At 41.3% G+C, this 24628-nt stretch overlaps 1 protein-coding gene across 6 annotated transcripts in view; it reads left to right on the plus strand.

Annotated features, from left to right (window-relative positions):
* Positions 1–1505: 1505 nt before the first annotated feature.
* ITSN2 (intersectin 2) overlaps positions 1506–24628 on the plus strand; it is a 116119-nt gene continuing 92996 nt past the window's right edge. For 4 of the 6 annotated variants that reach the window (XM_053925822.2, XM_053925823.2, XM_053925824.1 and 1 more), the window contains exon 1: positions 1912–2050. The gene's annotated coding sequence lies outside the window, so the exon portion shown is untranslated. Of the gene's footprint in view, positions 1634–1673; positions 1721–1911; positions 2051–24628 lie in introns of those variants that run through there. The other 2 variants (XM_045189205.3, XM_024552516.4) reach the window with 2 other exon arrangements.

The raw sequence follows: 24628 nt of genomic DNA on the forward strand, positions 1-24628 counted from the left end.
TAAAATTTTCTTTCTTTCTTTTCTTTAAAGATTTTATTTATTTTTAGGGAGAGGGGAAGGAAGGGAGAAAGAAAGGGAAACATCAATGTGTGGTTGCCTCCTGCGCACCCCCTGCTGGAGACCTGGCCCACAACCCCGGCATGTGCCCGGACTGGGAATTGAACCAGCCACCCTTTAGTTTGCAGGCCCGGGCTCAGTCCCCTGAGCTACACCAGCCAGGGCTTTTTCTTTATTTCTTTATAAACATTCTTTGCCACAAACTTCATTTTTGTCCCACCAATGATTTGACACCTCCTTCAGAAAGAGGACTCAGAATGAACTGTACCAAGTCCAGAACCCAGACACACAAATGACATTGATCAAATGATGGGAGGGAAATGGAGACCGACTCTCTGCCTATCAGAAACAACAACAAAAAATTGGGTTCACCTAAAAGTCCAACTCTCTGGAGCACTATGTTGAGAAGAATTCGGAGGCTTAGACTCTTGAGTGTGGGCTGTAAGAGGAAGCACCACAATTAATTGCTGATGTCTGCTGCGAGCATGAGACCGTGTGCTCACAAGGGCTATCGCCAGCACTTCTGGCTTGTTTGCAGACTGGTCCCCGTAGACGAGGGACCTCCTAGACTAACACGAAGGAGTCAGGCTTCGCAGATCTGTCTGTCAGGTCTTGGTCAGGTCCTAATCGAAGAGTTAGGAAAAACGCTGCGTGTGAGAGCGGGGAAAGCCTGTGTATCGTCCTCGTCATCCACGTTGGCTAAGTTCCTCCCGTGAGCTGATTGGCCAGTTCCCAGAGGCCTGGACTTCGGGGCCATCCCTCCCCGGCCAGCGGCGCTCCCTACCCCTACCCCTACCCCAACAGGTTAAGGGATGGAAGAAGCCACAGGATCATGTGACCTGCACCCATGTCTCCTTTACCAACAGAAGCCACCAGAGTTGAGTTTTGAACACCGGGCCAGCCCCCACTCTGCCTGTAAAATCCAACAGAAATCGTGGGTCTTGGACCCCATTTGTTACGCCTGTAGGAACTCCTCCTGTAACCCCAATAACAGAAAGCCTTTCTCCTGAAGGAGCAAGGGCAAGCCCGCCATGTAGGGAGGTGACAGCAGTTGAAATGTGGTCTTTTGTGCGAGACCAGGGGCTGTCCGGCGGCCACGGGGTGGGGGAGGATGTGCAGCCACTGCAGGGCTGCAGGCAGTGGCCGTGGGGGGAGAGACGAAGGTGTTCCTACCGCCCAGTATGGGGTGGGGGGTTTGCTCTCCAGCGCGGACGGGGGTAGGGACGCCCCAACCTTGTGGGCCTTTTTCTGTGCGGCACGGAGGCAGGTGAGGAACGCTGGATGGATGGCATGGGGTACGGTGGGCCTTCCTGGGGTACCCGGGGAAGACCCGAAGACCTGTAGCGGACCCAGGAGCTAGGGTGGCATGGACCACCCCCGCCGCACTCCCCCGCGCCCAGGGACTCGGGCTCCCAGGTCGGCAAAGAAGCCTCGGCGAGTGAGAAGGCCCCACAGAGACCCGGCCGAGCGCAGCAGGGCCTGCGCCGGATGCTCGGCCCTTCCCCAAACCTCGGGGTCTCGCGGCAGGAAACGCACCACCCAACCTCGACGAGTCACCTCGGGGAGGTGGAGCCAGGTGGGTCGTCGCGGCAGCTCCGTGACGGGCTGCGAGTCCTGGCTTCCAGGGGAGAGGACCAGACCCACGGGGTCGCGGTGTCTGGGGGTGAGGAGCCTTGCCCCGCGCAACTGCGAGGCCGCGAGGGTGGGGAGTCGGTGCGGGGCCGCGGGCGGGCCGGCCGACAGTCAGCTGCCAGGCCTGTCGCCTACCTCCCCGCCCCCCGGCTTCCTGCGGAGGCCGCGGCCGCCATGTTGTTGTGGGGCTGAGGCGGCGCCGCGAGCGCGAGCGGCCGCGACCCGCTGCGCAACAGGTTCGCTGTCGGCGGCCCGGCGACGGACCCGGCGGCGGCCGAGCGTGGTCTCCCGACGTCCGCCCGCGGTGCCGAGGGGTGCGGGGCCGCGCTGCGACGTGCTGGAGGCGCGGCGGAGGCGCCAGGTGGGTGAAGCGGCTGCAGCCTGCGGCGGGGCGAGGGGCAGGTGCGGGCGCAGCCGCTGCAGCCGCGGAGGGCTCCTCGCGCCGGGCTGGCGCGGGCGGCGCGCCGCGAGCCGCGCGGACGCGACCTCGGGAGCTGGGGTGGCCCCCGAGCTAGGCCCCTGGCGGGTTTGGCGGCGCCGGGCGGAAACCTCCGGTCCCGGTTCCTGCCCCCAGATTCCTTCCCCCGCCCCGGGGCCAGGGGACGCCGTGGGGCCGGGGCCGGGCTGCCCCTCCTCGTCGCCGAGCCCGGGCCGCGGCCTCTGCCGGCAGGTGCGGGCCCGCCGGGGGCGGGGCACGGCCCCCTCGCTTTTGGGGTGACGGCGGGAGAGATCCGCACGGTTGCTCGGGGACCCATTTTTCTTTTCCCGGAATGAGTTTCCCTTCTTGGTACTGCTTGGTGCGGAGTCAGGTGAGCCGCATCCCGGCGCGTCAAAGTCGCCCGAGTCCGGAGAGGCCGGCGAGGGGGATGCTCGGCGTCCACCGCTCGCCTAAAACCAAAGTTGGGAAATGTTACAATTTGACGTCAGCGTTATTGACTTCCAGGGTAGACAGGAAGCACGGAGAGATGCAGCCTCTTAGACCACAGTAAAGTTTATTGCGAATTATTGTTTTTTAAAAGACACCTGCATGTGCGTGGTGAATGGGTAAACCGAGGCTGAAACTACAGATGGCTTTGCCTTCTGTAGAAAGGTGCTGTGCTTTGTCGTTAAATGATTGCTGATGGCATGTGCTTCATTTGAGGCTTGTATTCATTTTGGAATAGGAACATTTTTAATAGAGGTAGCCACCTTATGATAGGAATTAAGGTGAAGATAAAAAAGGATTGCTTTACTAAATGCTGTATTTCGTTACTAGTGTTTACTTGCTCACCCAGAAATAGGCGAGGTGCTTTTTTTAGTCAGCTTAGTTTAGGGAGCATAGGCTCTGTAGGTTAAGCTCCTTAAACCTCTTAAGAAAATTTCTTGCCTCTCTCCCCTGTGCAGGTTTCTTGTATTGTTAATCAGTGATAAAACCTAAACGCAATGTAGAAACATCACCTTTACATAAATTAATAATCATGGCCCTCAAAATTTAAAGATAGTAGCAACTCTGCACATCTTTAGGTTTTTTGGCTGTGCCTACGATTCCCTTGTAATTTCTTTCCCCCCTAGCTTTTTTGAGATACGATCGACATATAGCCGTTGTAATTTAAAAAGTGTACAAGGTGGAAGTTGTTGTTTAAAAGCTTCATTTAAGAACAAGCAGAATTTCATGCTTTTGAAGGATATGGAAAAAAATGTGCAACACTGCTGATTTAACATGTTAATGAGCAGCATTAATTACTCTTTAATGCGTGTAATTATTCCTTTTGCTCACCTTTATAATGAAAGGTGGAATTGTCTGAGAAAATTTGACCTGCACTGCATTATTGAGCAGGGAGGTACTATTGTTAGTTCAGCATATCTCAGGGCTATCGTCCTGAGCTCTCTTGAATCTGAGGAAATGTGTAAGGCATGCTCTGGGATTGGAATTATACTTTAAAATGTCACATCTTCACAAAAGTAGAATAGTATAAAGAACCACTGTACCCCCATCACCCAAACTCGGCAGCTTTCCAGATTTTCTTTGTGCCTCTTCTTTCCCTTCTTTCTCATCCTGATTGTTCGGTCATTTCACCCTCTATACTCAATATTGCTTTCTTTTAAAAAGTGGAAAATGTCTTACATAACCTTAGGATTTTTATTTATAATGTATCTTTAAAATAAAGTTTCACAAATTCCCATCTCTCCAGTAAGACAGAATATTCATTGGCCATCTCCTTTAACGACTTTCTTCAGCATTGCAATATATTTGCCGTGCCTGTCACTTATTTTACATATACTGTGTATGTATGTATTTGAGATCTATTTACCATGCTTGTCACTTACGGCATGGTAGGCCCTGTGCTGTTTTACAGTCATTTAAAGCTCACAAGGACGGGGACTAGTTATTTTCCTCCCATCAGATAGATAAGTGAAACGTTAACCTGCAGGGTAGCTGACTACTCCAGGTCTCTGAGCCAGGTTTCAAACCAAGATCCTTCCAACTTCAGCACCTGTGCAGTTTATCTGGCCCACTCATCTTAGTTCAGAAGGTTTTTTTAAAAGAACCTATTTGGGCATACAAGAAATATTTGTTGAATAAGTGAATGAAAGTACCTATGAGTCCATTAGGTAATTAGCATTTTTATATACCGTATTTACTTATAAAGCATTTATACTAACAAGTTTCAAAAATTATTCAGAATAATTCCATTACTAAAATGTGATATTCTTATTACCATCTAACAGTGCATTTGCTTGTTTATTTTTATTCTGATCTTTTTAATATTTAATACCTTATTTATGGAAAATTTTGTGGAATAACTGTTTTTGGAAAAAGGCTAAAAAAAAGGTAGACTCTTTCAGTGTACTAATTGTTGGAGGTAGGATTCCAAGTATGAAGTAGGAAGATGTTTAGAATTGTGTAAATGAATAGATCTAGAAATGAAGATGCGGGAGAAATGCTGTATTTTTTACTTGAGTTAGTTTGTGACTTGATACCGTCCTATAACCACAGAGCACTGTGACTGATGTTAGAGCCCTGTTGGTCGGAGTGCCTGTAGGTATTCTTGAGAAGGAGGAACTGAACTGGTCTCAAGGATCTGAAGGCAGAGAGGAAGTAGGGGAGGAGGGGAGGAAACAGAGCAAAAATAGGACAGTGAATGCATCAAAAAATAATGTATTTTTACAACACCAGGAGGACAACATATTTCATTTGCAAATGGGTAGTATTATTTTGAGAAATTCACTTCAAAGTAATTTCTCAGCTATATCAAGACTCTGAATGATTTATTTACTTGTGGAGGTATTCAGCAGTGGTTATGGTAGACGCGTAGGGATGTATTACCAGATGGTAGACATTTAACTTGTATCATTTAAGCAACTTTTATATTTTCTAGATCATTTTCTTCACTAATGCTTATTCATTTTAGAAAAGTATATGTGGTTTAATAAAAATTTTATCTTCATCGTTACTATAGTAGATAAGGGTACAGACTTTCAAGCTCCCAGATCCAACACCAAATGGTCATACAATCCTTATTTTAACTCTGTACGCTTGTTTCCTCATCCGTAAAGTGGAGATGATAGTAATAGTACTTAGGTCATAGTATCGTCATACGTAATATTAAGTGCTCAGCACAGTGACTACTGCTTAATATATTACTTAAGAAATAATACCTATTATTATTCCAACTTGCTTCAGTGACATATTTCAAATTAAACTAGCCTACTCCTTTTTTTCTGTCTTTTTTAACTTAGGAAAGGTAAAGAAATTAGTCTTTTTGCCCTTAAATTTTAATCTTAGCTTCAAAACAATCCATATATGAAGGTTGAAAAGAGTAGAAGAACTGACCCACAATCTTTTTTTTAAATTATATTTTATTGATTATGCTATTACAGTTGTCTTGATTTTTTCCCCATTCGGCCCCCTCCACCTGGCAACTACCTTCCCCTCAGGCAATCCCCATACCCTTGTTCATGTCCAAGAGTCATGTGTGTAATTTCTTTGACTACTCCCTTTCCTATACTGCACTTTACATCCCCATGGCTATTCTGTAACTACCTATTTGTACTTCTTACTCCCCTCTATTTTCACCCATTCCCCTACACCTCCCTCCCATCTCTTTTTGGCTTTTTAATTATGATGTGTCTTGGGGTGGGCCTCTTTGCATCCATCTTGCTTGGAACTCTCTGTGCTTCCTGGACTTGCATGTCTATTTCCTTCACCAAATTAGGAAACTTTTCTTGAATTATTTTTTCAAATAGATTTCCAGTTTCTTGATCTTCCTCTTCTCCTTCTGGCACCCCTATGAAGCGAATGTTGGATTGCTTAAAGTTGTTCCGCAGGTTGCTTACACTGTCCTCGTTTTTTGGGGTTCTCTTTTCTTCTTGGTCTGATTGGTGGTTTTTTTTTTGCTTCCTTATGTTCTAAATCATTGATTTGATTCTCAGCTTCATCCACTCTACTGTTGTCTCTCTATAAATTGTTACTTATTTCAATTAGTGTATCCTTCATTTCTGACTGGATCTTTTTTTATGCTATGCTGTTAAGGTCCTCACTAAGTTCCTTGAGCATCCTTATAAACAGTTTTGAACTCTGCATCTGATAGATTGCCTATCTCCATTTCATTTAGCCCTTTTTCTGGAGTTTTGATCTTTTCTTGCATTTGGGGCATGTTTCTTTGTTTCCTCATTTTGGCAGCCTCCCTGTGTTTGTTTCTATGTATTAGGCAGAGCTGCTATGACTCCATGTCTTAGAGGTCTTGGTAGTGTGGCCTAATGTCGTAGGTGTCCTGTATGGTCCAGTGGCACAGCCTCCCCTATCACCCAAGCTGTGTACTCGAGCTGCACCCTTTGTGTGGGCAGAGTACACCCTCCCCTTGTAGTTGAGCCTTGGTTGCTGTTGGCAGATCAGTGGGAGGGGTTTACCCAGGCCAATCAGCTGCAAGGATTGCCTGTGACCACTGACCACCAGCCTCCAACCTCTGCCCTCCATGGAGGATCAGCTGTGCTTGGGCAGGGTGGTAGTACTCCTACGTGGTCTGTAGCTGTCCACTGGGTACGCTGGCCCTGGAGTTTCCCAGGTGTTTCAGGCCAAGATCAGCTCCCACCTGTGTTTTGCCTGGTTTTGCCTTTGTAACCCTGCCTAGGTTACAAAGCAATCTGAGTTGGCTGCTACTTGTGCTGGGCTTGGAGATTCCCAGGGGAAGCTAAATTGTCAATCTAGGCTGGCTGCTGCTAGTACCATGCCTGGGGCTCACTGAGGCCAGCTGCTGCTTGTTTGAGAGGATTTAGGACCCTATGAGGCAGGAACCAGGACTCACCATTCATACTTAAAAGCAGCTTGGGTGGGCCCATAAATTCGGTGGGGTCTCTGGGGATTTCCAAGATGGGTCAAACACTGTTAGCCAGGTGGGTGGAGTCTCAGATATGGCACCAGTCTGAAGGCTCAGTGTGGATGGCAGTGGTTTCTTTAATTCCATAGTTCACAGACTTGCACTTAACTCAGTTTCTGTTGGTTCTGAGTGCTGGTGGTTCTGTATTTTAGTTGTAATTTTGTTGTGGTTGTGTGAGGCGAGCCATGTCTGCCTATGCCACCATCTTCACTGGAATTCCTTCTGACCCACAATATTATCTCTGAACAACAAATCTGCCTTTTAATCCCCCTAATTTGGGGGTGGAGGCACCAAAAACAGCCTAAAGAAGGAAGAGTTCTCTCAAGAACAAACAAACAAAAACACAAAACAAAACCTATGGTTTGGGATTATCTTTTCAAAGTCTTAGAATCTAGGTGCTTAAATAACTTCCACTTATTGGGGAGAGTACTTGCCTAGTGTGAGGTTGATAATGGGAAAAAATAGTCTGCTATGTCAAATTTCAGATCCTGCATAAGTAACGACCTAGCAGGATTAGCTCTGACACTGGATTAGCTCTAGTTTGGAGGACACTGATAATTGTTGCTTTATCATTTCTTTTTGGTTAAACAGGTTGACATAGTTATTTGGACCATTCTTACCACCCTGTTCCTCCTGCACACTTGACCGCATAAATATAAGAATTAAGTAGGTCAAGTTAATACATCTCACAACTTATGTAACATTTAGTGAGTATAAAATACTTCCGGTGAATATAAGTGAGAATTTCGAGATTAATGGAATTTGCCGAGAGTGATGCAGACTGGGAACGCACGTGCAGCATTCCGTCTCTGCCTGCAGGAAGTGCCGAAACCTAACGGGAGAAGGGGGCACTTTCCTCACACCGTTGGCACGTCCATCTCTTGCTTATTTCTAAGAATTCCTTACATGTTAAGAATAGTGACTCTTTGCCATATAGGTGTAAATTTTTTTCCAAGTTTGTTTTTTTAGTTTTGTTTATAGATTTTTATAGTACCTCCTATGTATAGCACTTTTAATTCATTATATTTATTAACTCATTTAATTTTTAAAAATCCTTATGAAATAGGTGCTTTTTTTAGCTCCATTTATGAAGTCCTTTGACATTGTGTTTTACATTCTCAAACAGCTTTTTCCTCTGTGTTTGCCCATTCCTGTTCCCAATTCTTGAAAATCTTTTTTCTCTTCCTAGCCCACTGTTTTATACATACCCATTGTTTAGTTCTTCATTACTCAGTTTAGGAGTCATTTCCTCTGGAATTTATCAGCTAACAACTGTCAAGTTGACTAAGGCAAAGTTAAGTGCCCATCTTCTGTCCTTTATACTTGTAGCACTTACGGAATTTTAAGCTTAGGTCTAACTTCTCTTCTGTATTTCCTGCTTTAATACATTTTAAAAAATATATTTGATTTATTTTTTAGAGAGAGGGGGAAAGGAGGGAGAAAGAGAGGGAGAGAAACATTGATGTGCGAGAGAAACATCAATCGATTGCCTTTTGCAGGCCCCCAACCAGGCACCTAGCCCTCAACCCAGGGATGTGCCCTGACTGGGGATTGAACCAGCGGCCCTTTGGTTCTCAGGCAGGCGCTCAATCCACTGAGCCACACCAGCCAGGGCAGATGTTACACATCTAATGACTCAGTACATATTTGTTGATTTGAATTAAAGGTGTGCATGGTGATATCAAGAAAATAATCAGTCTCCCAAGTATATAGTAAAACAGGGACACTTACACTGAGGAAGTAACATTGGAACTGGGCTTTGAAGGCCAGCGGGGAAGGAGGGACCAAGGGAGGGGGCCTAGAAACTAAAACTGAGTGAAAACAGACATGAAAATTTCTCATTCTGGGAACAGTATGTTATTTAGAGTGGTTTTGGGGATTGTTAATCTTGCCTCTGGGAAAATCCTGATGAAATAAATCCCTCTTTCTTCCCAGTGTACCTTTTCTAGTGTTCAGCAAAATCTTAATTTTCCTTCTAGATCTCTTCTTATGAAACAGGGCTCAATTTCTCATCTGACTTCCCCCTTTTCCAAAGTAATAGGGGAAGTTGGAGTGTCCTGATGTAATCTTGGTAAGATTCTAAAATGCCCAGGGAACTTTGGTGAACTGGAAGCCGTAGGGGAAAGAATAAACCCTGAAGCTTTTGTCTTTGGAGACTTCCAGCTCCATTCACACCTATCCCTGACTGTTATCCCTTTTGATTAGACCTCAACTACTTTTCTCTCCAGCCTTCATTATGTTTGCGTTCTTCTAGCTGTGATTAAAGACATCATTCTCATAATTTACTGGTTTAATTTTGAGGTATACTGATTGCTGGTCTTAAAGAAGAATGGGTAAGCCCTTTATATATTAACAGTACAATTTATTTGTCATTTAAAGTATTTTTCCAAGTTCTTTTCCTCTTTAACTTTATTTCTCATTATGTAACATAATTTTTTCATTATGACAATAATATATACTGATTGAAGAAACTTGGTAAAATAGGGGGGGAAAGGAGGAAAAAGTCATTCTAAGTCTAACAACCAAAGACATATGTTGGCATCTCCTACCCACCTGTCTTTTTGTTTTGTTATTACATATAAATTACTGTACATGTTTTCCAATACAACATTATAGCTACGAACATGGCTTTTGCTGTCCGATTAGGATTTTAGTTCCAGTTTAGCCTCATATTAGCTTTGTGAATATAACAATCTCACTAAGCTTCAGTTTTCTCTTCTTTAAAAACTAGAGATTTCATAGTAATGTTTATCCATAGGGTTGTTATGAGGATGAAGAGATAATTGACAATATGTCTAATGTGACCCTCTCATAATAAAGTCTCCGTAAACGTAACAATAATAATCAAGCTTTTCTTTTGGTTGGGTTATCGAGGGTGGCTGCTCTAGTGGCCCTGACCCACTGGCTCCCTCCACCCACAGTCAGAACATGGGTGGAGGGAGGGGGTGGAGGGAGGGGTTGGTCAGGGCCACTGTTACTTTCTTTTCTGAAATATTAAAATTCAGTTTCAAAAACCATTTCTTAACGTTCTCAAGGGGACTATGAAAATTTGTATACAAGTGCTTCTTTAAAATGTTATTTGTTTTGGGCCGGCCTCATAGTTGCTAAGGGGCCCTGGGCCATCCACCCTTCTAAAATGGCCCTGATAATGATGAAAACAATGATAACATGGAAGGGCCGGAGTGTAGGGCTTGGCATTTGGTAAGTATTCAGTAATTGTTGGCTGCTGCTTTTATTTTCATAATGGTAAGTACATATTTGTTTATATATATATTTTAAAGATTTTATTTATGTTTATTTTTAGAGGGAAACAGGAAAAAAGAGAGGGAGAGAAACACCAGTGTGTGGTTGCCTCTCATGCGCCCCACTGGGGACCTAGCCGGCAACCCAGGCATGTGCCCTGACTGGGAATCAAACCAGTGACCCTTTGGTTCGCAGGCCGGCACTCGACTGAATGTGGTTCATCGTGATGAGCCTCTCCAGCCTGGGCAGTACATATTTATATAAATCATACATTTTAAGTTATAAGAACATAACCAGTTTTCATTATTACATGGTCTAGCTGAACTTACTGTTTTAAAAAGGTTTATTGAAGTATAACTCACATATCACATATTTAAGTGGCAGCATAACACTTGGCTCAGTTCATTCTCCCGTTGTTGGACTCATCATTTCCATTTTTTGTAATAATAATAATTATAGCGAATATCTTTATAAATAAGGCATTTTGCACATTTGTTACTATTTCCCTGTGACACATTCCCAGAAATAAAATGATTGACTTACAGGATATGAATATCGGTAGGATTCTATACATTTTTGCCTTGCCTTCTGAAGAGCTGTGCTAATGTGCACTCCCCTGAGCTACGTCTGCAGCACGCACTTCTTCTCGCCTTTGCAGCCGAGGCTTGTTTTTTAAAAACATCAGTCTTTAAGGAGAAACAAAATAAAACTTCATTTGCATTTTCTTGATTATTAGTGATATTAATATTTATTAACCAGTTTTATCTCTTCTTTGGGAAAGTGTTTATTTGAGGTCTTAGTGTTTTTATTATCTATTTTAATACCTCTCTGTACATTAAAAATACTAACCATCATATTTGTTGTGATTTTCCCCCATTTGTTTACTTTTGAATTTTGTTTTCAACAGAAGTTTAAAATATTCTTATAGTTGAATCTGTTTATTTTTTTTTCGTTTGTGTTTTCTTGAATGGCTTCAGAACCTAGAAATTTGTCTTTGTTTAAAAGGGATATTTTACTTGAAGGTGAAGCATCTACAGTGGAACCTTGGTTCTTGACTTAATTCATTCCAAAAAACCGTTAGAGAAGTGATTTGTTTGCAAACCGAACCTCCTTTGTTTGTTGCCTGAGGGAATGTGTGACTGACCGCACAGGTATCAAAGGCTTGTTGGGTAGAGAATCGAGACCCGAAGTTTTGTTAGATGGCAGACATTTTTTTCTGAGAACTGAACTGTTTGAGAACCAAGATGTTCAAGAACTGAGGTTTGATTGTATATGAAATTCTTTACTTCTGTACTTCTTATTTGAGTTAAGTAAATAATTTTGCTTACTATTTAGTCTTGTCGTGAGACAGAAGAGAATAGGCTAAATAGCCGGCGCCCCCCACCCTTCCCTTACAGCAGTGCAGGCTGACTCACACGCTGTTCTTGGGCGTTCTTCCCCTTTTGTGTGGGTGAATTGTCTTGTTCAGAGTTGTTGGCTGATTCTTCTAAAATTGGTTTAATTTAAATCTTCAATATAATGGGAGTACTAACTGCCCTCTTGGTTTATTAGTTGATTATTTGTAAGCTAAACTTAATGTTTATGGAAGTCCAAACTTACAATTTATATTTAAACATCTTAAACTGAAGCTGCAAAGTTACAGAACTGGAAGAACTAAGTTTGGATAGAAGATTTATCTTCTTTAAAGCTTTTAAGCCTTCTCATGCTGTGTGAATTTGGGGCCTTAAGCCTCTAGGTAGAAATAATAGTAACCATTTTCACAAATATTGATTAAATAAAAATATGTTCTTTTTACTAGTAATTATACAACTATAGTTTGTTGTCCCAAAATCAGTGAAATCAAGTTAACTGTTTTAGTTGAAGATAATGTTGAAGTAACAGCAGTAATAGCCATCATATGAACATCTTCCAAGTACCAGATGCTTTGGGTTGGCCAAAAAGTCCATATGATTTTTTCCATAAAATAAAAGACACATTTTTCATTTTCATCTCTATTTGATCGTTATCAACATCAACTGGTCTACTGACCATGGACCATTGTCTGCGAAAAATCTCCAGCACGAAACTTTGCCAAAACACTTTTAACACGTTGATCAGTCATAGCACCTCCTCCATACACTGCACAAGTCTTTTCTGCATTTCAGTTGTGTTTCTTTGAAACATAACCTTTCTTGAAATAATAAAGCATAATATGCCAAAAATGTTGCATATTCCATCTTCAATATTAAAATAGCTACACAAAAATTCATCAGTTTTGATAAATTCTTTTAAATGCACACTGATATGTCAGCTGCCACAATACAGTCTAACAAAGTTGTTTTGAATGAAGTTAAAGACAACCAACCACTACTAGAGCCATCGTATGGAAAAAACCCAATGAGCTTTTAGGCCAACCCAGTACTAGTATGGGCTACTTAATGATAATATGAGTTACTAAGGATTACTGAAATTTAGTGTTCATTATTAGCAAATACTAACCTAAAATTAGCAAATTTCTAGAACTTATTGAAAGCTCTGATTTAGTTTCCTTTTAATAAATTTGTTGCTTCGGTAGATTTGAAAAATTCCTGCTCTGCATGCTCACACTCATTGGATACTATTTTCAGTGTTCTGTTGATGATCTTGTCTTGAGTTTGATATGGTTCCAGTTGCTGCTGTTCTTGAATTAATGTAATTTTAGAATTAATGTTAAATTTAATTTTGTCAATGATTTTGCTTTTGTGTAATTAGTGTTGCATTGCTATAATTCTTTATAATAGAGTTATTTTTCTACTGGAAAATAGTAGTGGGTAGGGGTAGGTTGGCCCTCTGGTCCCACTTTGGTGAGCCATGGTTAGACTAGTTTGAGAATGAATGGATTATATAACTGGAAAAGATTCTTTCCCAGTCCAGTATCTTATACATTTTTTAAAATGGGAGTTGTGTATACTAAACTTAAGGATTGTAAGTATAGAAGACACAAGTCCTCTGAAAGTCCGCAGATTAACTTTGAATGTCCGAAACCCTTGAAGTTGTATACCACGTTTTGTGCATTTGGATTTTTTCCAGAGAAAGCAAACCGTAGGTTTGCTAGATTTTTTTTTTTTTTAAAGAAGTCCACAACCCCTCAGAAATAAAGAATTCAGATTGGTGAAGAGAATTTGTGATTTGAAGTGTTTGGGGACTTCTCTTTGGTTAGGTGTTGTTGCGTAGTGATAGCTATTACCTGGGTACATTGTTGGTTTTGGTGTGACTAATTCCATGTTAGAATATCTCTCTTTATTCTTTCCTGGTAATTTTTCTCCCTGTCAGAACTTGGAGTTGGCTTTTAAAAATTCTTGTTCCACATTTATTATTTTACATTAACTTATTCAAATGCTTGGGATGTGCTACTTATGAGCATTGTTTTTTGCAGCAGTGAAAGTATGCTTTACTTCCAATAATTGAAATGTGTGTGTGTGTGTTTTTTTTTTTAAACAACTTTAAGTTGGCCTGATAGAATAGAAATGGATGAATGCTTTTCTGTTTATTGGCTATTAGTTTGATTTTCTTTCCTCTGCTCTCTTGTTCTGTTCGTGTTTTGGTTGGTTGAGACTGAAAATTACCAGTCACAGGCGGAAGCTCTGCAGGCCCTGCTGGGGTGTGACATCAGTTTGGAGGTCAGTCTGTTTAGGCCTCAGTGGTGGGGTGTACGTGGAGGAGTGTACTTTTCCTCTGTAGTTTTTTTTTTTTTAATATTTTATTTATTTATTTTAAGAGAACAGGGAAAGGAGGGAGAAAGAGGGAGAGAAACATCAGTGTGCCAGAGAAACACCAGTCAGTTGCCTCTCACACCCCCCCAAGGGGGGACTTGGCCCACAACCCAGGCATGTGCCCTGACCAGGAATCAAACCGGTGACCTTTCGGTTCGCAGCTAGAGCCCTCTGTAGTTTTTATTATTGGATATAGCATGGCTGGATTTAAGATGAGATTGGTAATTTCAGTTTACTGTTTTTGGTAAAATAGACTTCTTATTTAATATTGTTCATAATAGACTAAAAAATTGACAAGGGCAAGGCTCTGGGTGATACTGGCTTTTGGGTTAAAAGAGTCTGTTTTCAGCCCTGCTCTTTGGACTGTTGTTTGGGCCCAAGGAAAAGAGAGAAAGCAGGGTTGCAAAGAAAAGGTGTACTTTCTCAACTCCTTTTTCTTCTGCTTCCAAAAGTATCTATATCGTTACTCATCCTACTGCCTTTCCTGTTGTGTATTTCCAGAGCCAGAAATGTCTGTCCCTTTGCACTCTAGAACTGTCTACTTGACTTTCTCTGGACCCTAACTTTCATTAGGTAATCTTTCCTTTTGCCTTTTGGAAATTAAATCTCTTCCTTTTCTTCTAAAAATAGCCTTATAACATTGCCTCTTTTCTGAGGCCTCTAGTCTCTCCTCTAACCCTTTCTTCCCCTTCCCCTTAACAACATACTTCCAGAACCACCTATACTTCATCTTCTACTTACTGCTTTACCTATTTCCATTAGACTTATCTAGCCAGTTCAGTGTACTGGAGCGATATTCACAACAGATTGCAAAAACTAATGGGCTTACTCTCGACTTCTGTGACATGTGGCAATGATGACCATTATCTTCTTAAGACATTTTTCTTACCTCTAGATCCTGATGTCTCTCCTTTTCCTCATCCTATGTTCTGGTTGTTCTCTTTGTGTTTCCTGCACATGCTTTCTGTGGCTACTGGCATTCACTGACATGGTCACAACTATTCCCAATCCCTGGTGACTACCTGATTTGGGTCTCTAGCTTGAATGGAATTGATACCATCTTTTGAAGGTATCCACTTGGATTTTTTTTTAAGTACATCAGATTAGATATGCTCAAAAGTGAACATTTTATTGCTTACCGTCCCAAAACTAATATCCAAATCCCTACTTTCTTAGAGCATCTGTCTTAGACCTTTCTATAGTAACTCAAGATAGAAACTGTGATGCTCTTCTTTTATCTTCTGCATTTAGCTGATCAGAAAGTCGTGTCTATTTTAACTCCGAAATGCCTGTATTCTTTATTGCCCAAGTTCAAATTCTCACCACCTGGATTATTCCAGTTACTTCATAACTGGTGTCCCTGTCTCACAACACTGAAACCCAGTTTACTTCCTATACTGCCTGTCAGAATTCTCTTCCTCTGCCTTTCAAAGACCAGGTTCTTCTTTTTGTTTCTTACATATGCATTTCCTGGATACTGTCATTCTTTAACACGATGACAGCTATTCCCAATCTCTGGTGACTAGCAAATCTGGATCTCCAGCTCCAGCATACACTGTGCCTTAAACACTGGCTCTCCAGGATTTGTACAGTGAAGTTCAGAATCAATACCGTGACATACTTTGTTTCTTACATTGTGTGATTTTGGCAAGTTACTTCATTACTTTGGTTCCCCTTTAATTGTTTCTAACATAGAGATGGAATTCAGTATGTTGTTTAACTTTGTTAAGTCATTAGATGAAATTATTATAAAGAAGCCTCAATATGTAAAACACAAAAACAGAGCTACTTTCATTAAAGTGGCTACCCCCTCTCAAACCTACATTCCTCTTCCCTACTCCGCTACTCTTGTATCTCCTTAGAATTTCTAGAACTCCAAGGAGTGTTAAGTTCTCTTTTAACACTTAAGAGTAAGTGAGTTCTTTGAAATCACGTCACTCTCAAATCACACTGTCTTTGAATAGGAAAGGCTCTGCTGTTACATGGACGGTCATACATTTCTTCTTTTTACCTTAGGTTCAGGTGCTTTTCCTTCCTTTGTGTCAGTGCCTACCCACACCCCTCTATAATGTCCTTCACTCCAAGGACACATAGAATCCACTTATTTTGCCACTGACCTAATTTTAGATAAATCTTACACAGATGTTACCTCCTATGTGATAGGTATTGTACTTTGGTTTATCTGCCAGTAGTGTTCTGTCTTTGGGGTTCTTGTAGCATTCTTCAGATACTTATAATCACAATTCATGTATGATGAATAAATAGGTGAATGAAAGAAAGAATAGATGGGAAACAGATAAGGAGGGTATGTGTATTCTGTGAATTTGATCTTACTGTAGAAACTATAAAGAAGTAGGCAATTTTGCTCCAATCATCCTCTTATAGCACTGACCTTGATCTCCTTGGGAATCAGATGAGGAGGGAACATTTTCCCAACTAATCAAGTTTGGAGAGTCGATCTGTGAATGTAGCATGTAGAGTGGAGGAGGGACTGGGGAAAGTTTTAAAAGACATGCCCTCAGGATCTTGATTATCTTGCTTTTGAATGTCAGACCTTCAGTTGAGTTTATTTAAACTTAATCAGCATTTAACCAACATGACTAGAAGTGTAATTAAAAAACCCAGTTCTTCCTTCCCCTCCCACTATAAACCTGTCATAATTCAATGGGAAATAAACCATAAACCTTTATCTCTAAAAGTATACTGCAAAGGAAAAGAAAAACAACAAATTACAGAAGGGCCATGTTGCAAAGGACAATTTGGTCTAAAATCCATGGCTCTGATGCCTTCAGAGTTTCAAGGAAGAAGTTTGGAGCCTGCTTTGTTTTCTTAACATTTCTTGGTTTGTTTTTGTTTTGTTTTGTTTTTCAATTTTTTATGCTATTACAGTTATTCCTGCCTTTTTGCTCCCTTTTCCCACCTCCCCCCAGCCCCGCTTTCTTCTCTCCCTCAGTTAACCTCCTGGTCGTTGTCCATGTCCGTGCATACATACATGCACGGGACACGCATGTATGTTCTTCGGTTAATCCCTTCACCATTTGACATCCATTACCCACCCTCCCCTCGGGCAACTGTCAGTCTGTTCCACGTATCTATGCTTCCATTTCTGTTGATACTTTCTTTGTTACTTTATTGTGTTCATTGGATTCCACATATAAGCGAGATCATGTGGTATTTGTTTTTCCCTGACTTTGCTTATGGTATTTCACTTAGCACAGTATATGCCAGGTCCATCCTTGCTGTCAAATGAAGACCACAGTGAGGTAACTCTTCATACCTGTCAGAGTGGCTACCATCAATAAATCAACAGACAACCAGTTTCTTTTTTATATATTCAGTTCAACATTGCCTCTCTCCATGCTTCCCTTGCTTTGTTCGCTGGGTGGTTTTCTTTTGTAACATCCCAACCATGTCATTCGTTTACCAAATTCATTTGTTCAGCAAATATTTGTTGAGCATTTTCTCTGGGAGATCTGGTTTAGGCACTAGGCCTACAGGGGTAAATAAAAATGGTTTCTGCCCAGTACAAGTAAACAGGCAAACATGCGAAATGCGAAATTGAAGTGCACTATGATAAAGGAAGTTACTATGGGATGAATACGTGTACGGACATAGGTAGGAGACAGTAACTAACTACCTGGGAGGACAGAAGCCTTTCAAAGGAGAGGTGACGTTTGAATTGGGAGTTGAAGACTGGTAAGAAAGTGGTGATGTGAGGGACAGGGCGTGAAAAGAGTATCACTGTTTCAAAGGTTGGTGTACTTAAGACACCTGAACCAAGGGGAGGTGTCTAGACAGGAATGGGGTAGATTGGGGTGAGGTTCTGAAGGGTGCCGTATTTCATACTAAGAAGTGTGGGCTGTAACTTGTGATCAGTTGAGGAATTTAAGTAGAAAAGGGACATTAGTGGGTGTTTTGGAAGAAAAAACTAATAACTCTATGCAAGGGTCTGTTAATCAAAAAATAAAAGACCAAATTAAAGTTGAAACATTATTTGAGTATTTATTTGAGCTCAAAGAATAGCTTGTTCAGGAAGGATTGATGCAGATAGAAGCCCAAATAATATTTGGATTAGGAGACAAAGGCAAAAGGTATTTATGAGGAAGCGTAGGGGACCATTACATCAGTAGAAGGACGGTATTTCTGTTGGTATAGATAAGCTAACATAGTGATGCTAATTCCAAACAATGTTTTTTAATTTTCGGGCCCCGAGTCATCAGTCCAGTAGTGAGAATATCTGCTTTCTTACCTTGTTTTTTTAAATTAGATTTTCCAATTACTATCGACATACAATATGGTGTTAGTTTCAGGTCTATAAGATAGTGATAAGATAGGTAGCTTATGAAGGGATCATCCCACTAAATTTATACCCATCTGACACCATACATAGTCATTACAGTATTATCGACTATATTTGCAAGCAGTTGTTTGGGGCACAGTGTTGCTTGAGGCTCCCCCAGTCCAAAGGTTATTCTGCCCTGTTTTAATCTTCCATAGGTTTGGGGCGTATTCCTGCAAGGCAGTTCTTCTGGCTCCATTTTAAAGTGACTCTTTGTATTATTGTTTCACAGGTCTCAAAGCAGGAAGAACATTTAAGGAGGTACATGCCCTAATTCACATAATGGTCTTCTGAGTCACAATCTTCTAGTGAGATTAAAGCCTCAAAATCTGTAGAATTAGTACATGTCCCGGGTTATATGATCAGGGAAGTTGGGGAACTTTGGAAAACAGGGCACTGGACATAGAGATACGGTTTCTAGGACCAGTTTTGCTATGACTGTGTGAGCTCACACAAATATCTTCGTTTTTACATCTTGAAAATTGAGGGCTTTTGATTAAATAATTACTGTAATTCTTCTATAACTCTGTGCTTCTATACAAACAAAAAATCCAACCTTAATTAAGCTACTTTTTACCTATAGTAGCTACATTTTTACCTATAGTCGCTACATTTTTTATTTTTCTGGGTCTTACCTTTTGAAGAGGAAGGATTTCCTACTCCTGTTAAAGCATTTCTGCTTTTCTCTGCCTTATTATGATTGTATTTCCCGCATTCTCCAAATTGCATTTGATTTACATTAAATCAGAGCAGTCTTCTTTGCATTGTGCCTGCTTTCTACCATACATATCTTCTTGGTTTCTAAAAAGGTAGCAATGCCAGTTCTCCATTCATTTACAATGCGCAGAAAAATCTTCACATAAATATTATACAACCGTAAGTAATTAACATAGTGATTAAATGATATGATAGCTGCAAGCTGCTGAGATTACCCATCTTTGCATGTTACCCCTCCAAGGAGTGGAGAGGTATTTATTGGATACTGACTTCAATTACATGTGCCTAAAACAGGAATCAGGCATGTAATTCAGGATATGCTTACCCTTTTCCCCCCAAAAAGTTATACCTAGAGGTAAGAAATAATTAGCACTTCCTAATTTATGTATGTGATTGATGTAGACTCAAGGACTTGTTTTTCTTTACGCCTACAAATGTACCAACATTAGGTTGACCTGCTGCTTGCAGGAACCTGTGACCCACTCATCATTAATTATTATCTGCATGTAAGTGAGGATGAGGCAGATAAAGCCCATGACTTTAGAATTAGACAGATTTGGGATTGCATGCTGGCTCCATCACTTACTGAAGTTAGGCAAGTAATTTAACCTTTCAGTTCTTCAACTGTGAAGTGAGTCCTGTATCATCTGCCTTACTGGGATATGGCGAGGATTATTAATATTATCAAAGGGATCTAGCAGTATCTGGTACCTGGTAGATTATAGTCTGCAAGGTCCTGTGTGTGTGAAGCTCTTTCTGTAAAACCTAGAACATAATGGAGATGGAGATGGTTCTGGCCAAGATGGAGGAGTAGTCAGAAACACTTCATTTCCTCACACAACCAAGAGAAGAATAACAACCAATTTAAAAACAAAGAACAAACAGAACTCCCAGAAAATCATTTGCATGGAAGTCCAACAGACAAGGAGTTAAAGAAACATTCATCCAGACTGGTAGGAGGGGCTGAAACGGGCAGCCAGAACAGGGAGAATGCACGGCAAGGTGGTGGGCCACGTGGGCGATCTCACATAATTGTACTCAGATAAGCGGGGAGCAACAAGGGGGAGTGAGACAGACCGCAAAACCCAGGGTTTCAGCACTGGAAACTGAAGGCCCCAAACCCCTGGCTGTAAAAAATCTGTGGGGGTTGCGGTGGCAAGGGAAACTCCCAGTCTTCCACGAGAGTCGTTTGGAGAGGTCCACAGGGTCCTAAAACATATACAAACCCACCCACCTGCAAGTCAGCACCCGAAAGGGCACAATCCAGTGGTGGGAAGCGAGGGAAGTGACAGAAAGTGGGATGAGAGCGGAGCAAGTGGCCTTGTTCCCTCTCTGACCCATCCCCCACATGCAGTGCCACAGCATAGCAAAGAGGATTGCCCCACCCAGGTAAGTACCTAAGGTTCCACCCCTTACCGCATACACATGCACCGAGACAAAGAAATACGGCCCAAATGAAAGAACAGATCAAAACTCCAGAAAAAGAACTAAGTGACAAGGAGACAGACAACCTATCTGATGCAGAGTTCAAAACACTGGTAATCAAGATGCTCACAGAATTGACTGAGCTCAGTCACAAAATAAAGGAAGAAATGAAAGCTACACAAAGTGAAATAAAGGAAAATATATAAGAAACCAACAGTGAGAGGAAGGATACTAGGACTCAAATCAACAATTTGGAACAGAAGGAAGAAATAAACATCCAACTGGAACAGAATGAAGAAACAAGAATTTAAAAAAATGGGGAGAGGCTTAGGAATCTCTGGGACAACTTCAAATACTCCAACATCCAAATCATAGGGGTGCCAGAAGGAGAATAGGAAGAGCAAGAAATTGAAAATTTATTTGAAAAAATAATGAAGGAGAACTTTCCCAATCTGGCAAAGGAAATAGACTTCCAGGAAGTCCAGGAAGCTCAGAGAGTCCCAAAGAAGTTGGACCCAAGGAGGAACACACCAAGACACAACATCATTAAATTACCCAAGATGAAAGATAAGGAGAGAATCTTAAAAGCAGCAAGAGAAAAGGAGACAGTTACCTACAAAGGAGTTCCCATAAGGCTATCAGCTGATTTCTCAAAAAAAAAACCTTGTAGGCAAGAAGGGGCTGGAAAGGACTATTCAAAGTCATGAAAGGCAAGGACCTACATTCAAGAATACTGTATCCATCAAAGCTGTCATTTAGAATGGAAGGACAGATAAAGTGCTTCCCAGATAAGGAAAAGTTAAAGGAGTTTATCATCACCAAGCCCTTAATATAGGAAATGTTAAAGGGACTTATCTAAGAAACAGAAGATCAAAAACTATGAACAGTGAAATGACAACAAACTCAACAATTATCAACAACTGAACCTAAAAAACAAAAACTAAGCAAAAAACTAGAACAGGAACAGAATCACAGAAATGGAGATTGGATATCAGTGGGGAACAGGAGGGGGAGAATTGGGGGAAAACATACAGAGAATAAGAAGCATAATTGGTAGACATAAAATAGACAGGGGGAGGTTAAGAATAGTATAGGAAATGGAGAGGCCAAAGACCTTACATGTACAACCCAAGGACATGAACTAGGGGGGGCGGGGGGGCGGGGAGCAGGGAAGGCTGATGGGTGGGGATGGTGCAGGGAGGAAGGGGAGAAAGGGGAGAAAAAAATGGGACAACTGTAATAGCATAACCAATAAAGTATAAAATTTTTTTTAAAAACCTGGAATGTAATGGACTTCCTGTGAATATTTAGCATGACACATAGTAAGTAAGGACTTAATAAATGGTAAATTGTTATGATTACTTAAAGTAAAATAGTTTTACTTTTTAAAAAAGTGAAATGTACTTGTTGCATTTTTCATAATTTCAGTTGTTGTTATTTCTCTGCAAGTAGATCAGTAGAATTGTTAAACATGAGGTATTCTTCAACAGGCCAGAGAGTTGATGTAAACATAACAGGTATGAAATGGTATGCTTTAAAAGCTTATTGGTTCCAACAAATTACGTTACCATGGCCAGATGTTATACCCATTCCTCCATGTGTCCCTGTTATAACAGGGTACCTGCATGTTATGGTACACAGGTGACTGAATCCCATGTAGCAGGTGAATAAGGTTCTGTAATACTAGTATCCTGGCTTCACCGAAGGGATTTGCCTTCTCTGCCCATTGTTTTATTTGATTCATTCTTTGATTTTATTTCAGGATTGCACCTGTGATTATTAAGCATCTGTTAAGTAGCATTCTGCTGTGTTCACAGAACACACGATGCCTAGCCAGAGGTCCTAGGTAGATATCTAAGACTTGTGACTGTGGGATCCTGTTTCTTCTTCTGTTTTGAATCTTCACCTGAGGACATTTTTAAATTGCTTTTTAGAGGGAGTGGAAAAGCGTGGGGAGGGAGGGAGGGCTGGAGAAGGAGAGGGCTGGGGGGGGAGGCCGGGAGAGAGAGGGAGAGAGAGAACACTGGGGATCCAGCCTGCAACATTTCAGTGTACAGGACAACACTCCAGCCAACTGAGCCACACGGCCAGGTTAGGATCCTATTTTTTATTTGTCTGCTTTTTTTCCAGGGGGTCTTTGGTATTTAACACGCTTTTATGCAGTTATAAAATGCATTGTAGATAGAGGATTTTCTCCCACATTTTAAAGTTATCTCTCTCTTACAGAGACCTAATAAAATAGGAGCCCTTACTGCTGCATCTTCATAAGTAAATAGTTTTTTTTTTGCAGCATATAGCTTATTTTGGTTTAACGTTACTTATGATAATTTAAAATTGGGGAAGTAAAAGTGTTACACTTGTTTGTAGAATTTCTGTACTTGAGGAAGTTGTAGTCATAACTTGATTTATAAGGCTTCCTGCTGTGTTCGCTATCTTTTTTATTTTTTTAAGTTGGCAAGTCACAATTCACCCAGTCTCACAAACTACGATTCTGGGAGCCATCTCTGATTCCTTTTACTCCATAATGCCTCGATCTAAACAGTCCCTGAGTTCTACCTGTTTTAAGCCATTCATTGTTTCTCCAGTTCAACCCATCTTCTCTGTTTCTGCTGCCACTGTTCTGGAATAAGTGCCAGACACTGTTCTCAGCTCTCCCCTAACTGATCGCCCTGCTTCAGGCTTGCCCCTTTCTACACAGTGATTCTTTAGTGAAATCTGACTTGTCAACCACAGATTCAGGTCCATGGATTCTTAACATTAAATCTGTGTCAACCACAGATTCTTAACATTACAGTTAGAGCTCATTCTTACCCTTTAAATCTCAACACAATACCTCCTCAAGGAGTTCCTGACCATCCTACCATGGTTTATATTACCTTTGAGAAAAAAGTGAAGAAAACCATCTTGCACACGGGTGAAATTTCCTACTTCAGAAGAGTATAGTGACAGATGAAGTCAAAGTGTGGAAACATTTAAAGTGCCATTGCAGTAAAGGTTACTAACATCTGAAGAACGAATGTGCACTTTTTTTAAAACTATAGTTTGTTCTTAAGATGTTATTTATTTATTTATTTATTTTTAGAAAGAAGGGAAGGGAGGAGAGAAAAAAGTGGAACTTTGATGTGTGAGAGATACATCAGTCAGTTGCCTCTCACATGCCCCCAACTGGGGACCTGGCCCACAATCCAGCCATGTGCCCTGGTGGGGAATAGACCTGGCGACTTTTCCATTCACAGGCTGGCACTTAATCCACCAAGCCACACCCGCCAGGGCAAGAAGGTATACTTTGAGAGGAGGATGATATATAGTGGTAACATACAGAAAAGCTGGGAGTCATAAAAAAATTGGGAGTGCCAGCGCAGCATTGGAGGTTTGTTCATCCCTGTTGCCCAGTCCTTGCTTATCCCTGCTGTGTAGATAAATGTGTCAGATTTAAACTTTCTGATAAACCTCCTTTCATCAGAAAAAGAAAGTTAAAGCTTACCCTTAAACTTTCTAATCACAATTAAGTCCCGTTGCTCAATTTAGTATATGATTGTTGGCTTTGTAGGAAGAAAAGCTGCTGTTTGTTCTCTTGGGTTAAATTTCTCGTAGATTAATGTACTTTGGATTTATATACCAGAGGGTTTTTTGTTGGTTTGTGTGACTCACTTTTGGTAGTTATACTGGTACGTTCATATTTCTTCTTGAGCACACTGAATTCACGAAGGTACGTTACCTTGTAAACACTTCTTGACAGCTAATCAGCCACCTGCTCTGGTAACACCGTCCACCAGGATGTGCAACTCTCTGTGTCCCCTTTGATCAAATAGCTGGTGCAAACATTTTTCGTTAAGCTTCTAAAAATATTAATACTTAAATGATTTGGGTAAATGGATGAGCTACTGAGTAGTTTTTTAATATAGTAGTGTTTTCCTACAATATTATAATCCATGGTTTTAATTACTAAGTACATTACTGTAGGTTTGCTAGGTCTTCACACTCCCTAATTTATCGTACCCTTGAGTTTCAAGGAAAACGTTCTGACTTTACTCATAGTAAATTAATGAGTTAGGGTTCAGAATTACATTGTTCTCTTCCTTCCTGGACACCCAGAAAGCCATTTACCAAAACCCCACTATGTGTCA

This window comes from Desmodus rotundus, chromosome 5, assembly GCF_022682495.2.
Source record: "Desmodus rotundus isolate HL8 chromosome 5, HLdesRot8A.1, whole genome shotgun sequence".
NCBI lineage: Eukaryota > Metazoa > Chordata > Mammalia > Chiroptera > Phyllostomidae > Desmodus > Desmodus rotundus.